The 6,000-nt window shown below is 38.0% G+C and overlaps 1 pseudogene; it reads right to left on the bottom strand.

The window, feature by feature from the left end:
* Positions 1-249: 249 nt before the first annotated feature.
* The window catches only part of LOC129032974 (protein enabled homolog), a 49,132-nt pseudogene continuing 43,381 nt past the window's right edge, over positions 250-6,000 (bottom strand).

Genomic DNA, 6,000 nt, shown 5'->3' with positions numbered 1-6,000 from the left:
CTTATATGATTCTCTTCCATTCTGTTGTAAAGGCCAGAAAAAAGCAGCCAACTGTGAGGGAAAGAGCTTATCGCCAGAGTCATAATGTCTGAAGATTTTCAGAGTAGGTTGATTTTTCCCTCCTTCTGTTTGTCTCCATTTTCTTCTTACAGCTCATAAAATGTAGAGGTTTGCTGTTGTGAACAGTTGTTGTTAGTAGGATTTTTTTTTCCTCCAGATTAAAGTTCTATCTCACCTTATTCTGTTTCTCTATGCAGTATTTGACTTGCTCAGTGTCTGCCTGATTGCATCAATGAGCTCTTCTTTTAGCTTTGTTCATCCCTTTTTCATTTCATCTAAGATGTCCTGCTTCAGCCTGCCGTGGTCAAGTCCTTCCGTCTGGACTCCATTGCCACTGGGCTGTAATAAGGGTGTGGAGTTTGGTCTGGAGATAACATGTGACTTGCTGTCATTCATTGTATTCGTTCTTTCCCAAGGTTTCCTTATTGGTTCAGGTGTACTTGTTGAAGAGGCCTTAGAAGTTACAAGCTCTGAATCTTCACCTTTGTCCTCTTTCTCTTCTGTTTCTATTGTTGATCCCTTTTCAGCAATTCTTCTCCTCCTGGCAGCAGGGCACTCATTTATTTCATTAAACCACTACCACCTAAAGGAAGGGGTGTATTTCCACGGCCTGTATCTGTTTTAGATGAGGCCGAGTTCACACCAATAGCATTCCCTCTGCTTGGGAAAGAGGCATCCTGCATCCATGATGCTTTCCTAAGTTTCGCTCCTGCAATTGCAGCTGCGGGTGCAGTTAAAGGGCGATTGTCTTCTGACATGGATCCCCAAAAGAATCCAGATGCAGGGAGGCGTGGGACAGGAGGCGGTGGAGGAGGAGGAGGTACTTGATTAGGGAGAGGAGGGGGAGGAGGGGGTGGTGGAGGCCCAGTGGATGGGGGTGGAGGAGGTGGAGGGAGCCCTCGGGGAGGAGGGAGTGCTACTGAAGCCTGTGCGGGCCTCCGTGGGAGTGGTGGAGGAGGTGGAGGTGCAAGAGGTCCCAAGACAATGCCCTGTTGGGCTGGAGTCTCAGCCAGCTGAGAGGCTGCCTGCAAGCCTGGGTCAGAAGCAGAAGAGTCTCCCAGCACAGAGTTTAGAGGAGTCTCAACAGAGGCAGGGGCAGCAGCATTTGATATTCTGCGCTCTCTCTCCCATTCCAGCTGTTGCCTTTCTAACTGTTCTTGTCGCTGCCTTTCTTGCCTCTCCCGTTTCAGTCTCTCCAGCCTCTCTCTTTCTTGCCTGTCTTCCCTGTCCCGATTCAGGAGTTCCTGCTGTTTCCGTTCTTGTCTCTCTCTCTTCAGCTGTTCTTGTTCCAGTCGCCCCCTCTCCAGCCTTTCCCTTTCTAACCTCTCTCTCTCTCCAATCTTCCTCTTTCTGTTCTTTCTCACCAGCCTTCCCCGTTCCAGCTCCTTATGAATATTTTAAGGGTAGACACAAGGCATTCAAGGCTTAGAAAGAGGATATACAAGTGCTAAATATCTGTTAAGACTTAATGTGTGCTTATTGATTGTAGGTTAAGCTGGTATTCCCCATTTTCATATGTCCTTATAGAATGTGGGAAAAAAAAACCATGGAACTGGGCCCCATTTTTAAAAATAGATCACCGCTTGGCCGGGCACGGTGGCTCATGCCTGTAATCCCAGCACTTTTGGGAGGCCGAGGCAGGCGGATCACCTGAGGTCAGGAGTTCAAGATCAGCCTGACCTTGAACTGATCAGTGAAACTCCATCTCTACTAAAAATATAAAAATTAGCCAGGCATGGTGGCAGGCACCTGTAATCCCAGCTACATGGGAGGCTGAGGCAGGAGAATGGCTTGAACCCGGGAGGCGGAGGTTGCAGTAAGCTGAGATCACACCATTGCACTCCAGCCTGGGGGACAAGAGTGAGACTTTGTCTACATAAAATAAAATAAAATAAAATAAAATAAATCATTACTTAAAATGCACACAACTTCAGGCATGCATATGTATACACACACCAATTTACATTGATGTATTTACCTACATATCTTCCCTCATTACGGATCAAGGGATAACAACAGAGTTTTGACTCGGGTCAAAAAATGAGAAGGAAATGAGTTCCAACCCTTTAATGTTTAAGTGACTGCAGCTATGCATGAATGAGAAGAGTGAATTCAACTTGCCAAGTAGGTCAGCAGACAGTACTCCGGAAGGTCAGAACAGTCTGGTCATGGATCATCTTTTCCAGCCCTGGTCCAGTGACTTCCATTTTAGTTCATGAACATTACCCATTATACTAAGCCTGATCTATCTAAGATGAAATAGCCCCATGCTGCCAGAAATAAGATAGACAGAGAAGGGCAGAAAAATTGCTCTATCAAGATTGGAATTCTTTGGGATCTAACTTACTTAGACCAAGCTAGAGCCTCACAAAATATGAATAATATAGTCATAGGAGGAAAATAATCATTGCAGAGATGAGAAATATTGCCAACTTCAACATAGCTTTTGAAAATGAAATAAATAAAATTAAATATGACAAGACATTAAAAAGGCAAACACTAGACTCAATCAGTAATATCTTCTAAGCATCTCTAAGCTTATTTTCTTTACTGTCAGGGTCTTTGGGGGTTCACAATACTGCTGATAACCTTACCAAAATACTGTATTTTAATGAAATCGAAGTAACTATTTGAATGTATCTTTGTCTTTTATAATTTGGAATTTTTATCTGTTATACTTAATCTTGTAGGGTAGAGTCTTCTATATCATTATCCATTACTACATTTACAGGAAATTGATGTTGTCATCTCAGCACAATCTCCCTTCAAAAAATATTTTTTGTTGCATGAATTAGTTAGAAGGATGAGTTTGTATAAAAGTTTGATAAGGACACCTGAAAATATGGGAACATTGATTTGATTAAATGTAGAAAAGGGAAGAGTGCATTTCAAATCTCTCATTAGCAGGATTATCTATGAAGTTGAACCATTTAAAATTTATATAGGACAAATATGGTCTAATATTCTCAGTTTTATATAATTTAATCTATCTAAATAGGCATGTAATGTACTCTTATGGAAAAATATCTGTGAAAGTGCTTAATAAATTAGACTGGCAAGCAAAGTGTATAAGCAGAGAGCTACAAGTAACCACTTTACATTTGATACTAAATAATTAAATATTTCTTTTCTGAGACTGATTACCTCGATTGTAAGATAATGCTGTTTAATTTCAACATAGACAGCTAATTCAGATCATTTTTAATCATTAAATACACTTTAGAGTTTAGTCCAAATATAGGACTGGTAATCATTAGAAAATCAAACCAACCTAATCAACAGTGTGCTTGTTACTTAAAAGCTCTGTGTCAGATTTTATTGGATAGAAAAGTTTTACTGCTCGTATGCAAACAAACACCTTCCCTTGGAGTTCTTCAATAGACTCTGTAGTATTGCAAATACATCAAAGTGTGAACTTATAGTTATATTCAGTCCAGGTAATAAAACAAATCTTTAAACTCAAATAACTGCCTTATTTTTGTGAATTGTTGCTGCCGTTTTTGGAACAATACTTTAAAGGAATATAAATATTTGCTGCTTATCTTTAAACGACTCCATTGAAAAAGCTGTCATTTACATGTATATTAACCAGGTCAGTGCACACCGGTGTACAGTGATCTACTTTTATTCAAATGGGTGCAATCAAATGTAACAGTGAAATAAGGAGGCACTTGTAAGCAGTTCCTCATATTCCTCTAGTACCTTGGTTAGTGATGAAAACATTTATTGGCATTTAGAAAAGGACTGCTAAAGGAAAAATCAATATACTAATTAATTATGAAATGGATTTTCAGTGATTACATAGTCCCTCTTAGGTATACAACATATCACCATTTAGCAAACACTTTCAAATATATTCAATATAACTGATATCCAGAAGATGTGTGATATGCTGGGATGTGAATGAAATTTAGAATCAGAAGACAAAAATTTGAGTGCTGTCTTTGTCATTTTTTCTGTTTAGATGAACTTGAACAAGTAAATAGTCTGAGTCTTCATTTTCTCTATCCGTAAATGAGGTTAGTAAAAATCTGTCATAAGCATTGCTGCAAGAATTAAGTGAGGAACTGCACGTAAAAAGTGATGCATAAAAACAATTCAAATGTTAGAAGTTTCTATTAGAGATGAACAAGCTTCAACTTTGAAAATTATTTGACCAAAGCGCACAGCTACAGACCTATTTTTCCAGACGCAGGTTGCAACAACATCATTATTTATCATTTTTATCATGCTTATGAATGCCTGATGAGTCATAGTATTTTATATGTTTAAATCCATTATCCTTTAGTGAGTACATTTTATCATAAACATCATATTTTAACATTTCACTGAAAGCCTTAACTTCCCCTATATTAATACTCATTACAGACCTCTGTGAGTGTTTTGTATTCATGAAAGGAGCAAGGGCCAGATACCCAAGTTTTCCTCCTCTGGCTGCAGAATGCAAGAAAACGTGAATGCTCAGATCCAGGAATTAGTTTTCAAGAAAAGCTCCTTTTCAAGCCTTATCATCAGTTCATAGATTAATCCTTTTTCATCTGAGCCAACTTATGTCACTTCTTATTTTTAAACTTATTTTCCTAGCTTTGTGCAAGCATTTGTAACTGGTCCTTACTATCATTCAGATATTTGTTAATCCTACTCTATGTTGAAGTCTATGCTAAATACAGTGAAGAATACCGGGAGAGATTAAAATTTAAAATAACATCTTGGCCTCTGCAGACTTGAAGAGAATTGTCAGTAGTTATTCTTTGGTAGCTCAGTAAACAGCAAGAAGAGCCTCTGATCCTTCAGAAGACTAAATTTAAACACATTAAACTACATCCTCTCTTAAACTAGCTTTTCTTTAAATGATAGTCTTTTAAAAACTTTAATTTTACGTTCAGGGGTACGTGTGCAGGTTTGTTACCTAGGTAGACGTGTGTCGTAGGGATTTGTGGTGTGAATTATTTCATCATCCAGATAATAAGCCTAGTACCCATTACTTATTTTTCCAGATCCTCTCCTAAGCTAGTTTTATTTAGAAATATGTGGATGTTATACTCATACATAAATGTATTAATAATGCCATATGGCAGTTTTAGTTTTTAGACTTACTTTTTTTGTAGATTGCAACTGGACATGACTTTTTCCTCCAAAATTCCTTATGTCTTTTTATTTATGACATTCAAATTACACTAGATTCTCATGTTTTTCTCTCCCACAAAACCTGGAACATTTTCTTAACAGCAATTCCTACATTATATAGTTATCAATTTGTTTAATGTCTATTACTTTCACTAGAGTGTGAGTTCCTTGAGAGCAGGGAAATTCTTGATGTTATTCATCTTTCTCCCTCGGTCTTATGATAGTGATTAGAAAGAGTACTGTTCAACAACTATGTCTTAAAAGACTGTGGGACATCTAAAATGTTTGTGTCAATGGGCTTTCTTTCCATTAACATTCCTTGCACCATTCTGTCAGAGAAGACTTCAAGGAAAATCTGATATTTTAGAAGCAAACAAAAACCTCACCTTATGCTCATAGAAAAGTTTGATATAGAACAGAAAAATTGGTTTAAAATACCAAGTTTTCAAGGAAATCATAAAGGAAAAGTTAAAGCGTTTGAAATTAAACAAACTCCACCTTTCCTTGCACATTACTTTTAATTGCAAAAATCACAATTACTTTTGCACCAACCTGATCCTATGTAGCAGTCTTCCCAGTGCGATTTTAGCCCAAGCTGAGCTGTAACTAAACCTTCTCACACATATGGCAGGCTGCTTTCTCTTTTGGTGTTGCTGGCAGAGACTTCAAAGATTTTAGAGACTTGTTCCATCAAGAGGACATTTGTGATTCTTTTTGTGAGGGTAAATTTTGATGGGGAAAGGTAAGAATGACATTTCAAAGCATGGTAGTACAATAGGAATGGTCAAGGATTTTTTAGTAGAAGTCACTCTG

Source organism: Pongo pygmaeus, chromosome 2 (genome assembly GCF_028885625.2).
Source record: "Pongo pygmaeus isolate AG05252 chromosome 2, NHGRI_mPonPyg2-v2.0_pri, whole genome shotgun sequence".
NCBI lineage: Eukaryota > Metazoa > Chordata > Mammalia > Primates > Hominidae > Pongo > Pongo pygmaeus.
Note: the sequence above shows the minus strand (reverse complement) of the source record. Positions and strands in the feature narration are given on the sequence as shown.